Genomic DNA, 395 nt, shown 5'->3' with positions numbered 1-395 from the left:
CCCCCCCCACCCCACCCCGTCCCCCAAATAAATGACCCTGCCCTCCGCTGCCACCATGTTTGTTGGGGGGGCGGGGGGGGGCACCTGGGACCTCGCCCCCCATGCCTGGGTTCTCCCAGCCCTCCCCCCTTGGCCACGCCTCTTTGCCTGAAGGGGGTGGGGCCAGAGAAGGGGCTCTTGAGGGTGGTGGTCCCTATGGAGGTGAAGCCATGGTCAAACACAGGGTTTTATTGTCATCGCGGGGATGGGAACAAGATATGGCGGGGGGGGGGGACGTGACCCCAATTGGTGGGGCCACGGTCGCCCCCCCCCATCTCCTATTGGATGTTGTGGTAGAGACGGACGATGTCGGGGCATTCACCAAGGGCCTGGAGGAGGTGCTCCGCCTGCTCCCG

The sequence above is a fragment of the Haliaeetus leucocephalus genome, unplaced genomic scaffold (genome assembly GCF_000737465.1).
Source record: "Haliaeetus leucocephalus isolate CR32 unplaced genomic scaffold, Haliaeetus_leucocephalus-4.0 Scaffold419, whole genome shotgun sequence".
Lineage (NCBI taxonomy): Eukaryota > Metazoa > Chordata > Aves > Accipitriformes > Accipitridae > Haliaeetus > Haliaeetus leucocephalus.
This window is presented reverse-complemented; position numbering follows the sequence as displayed.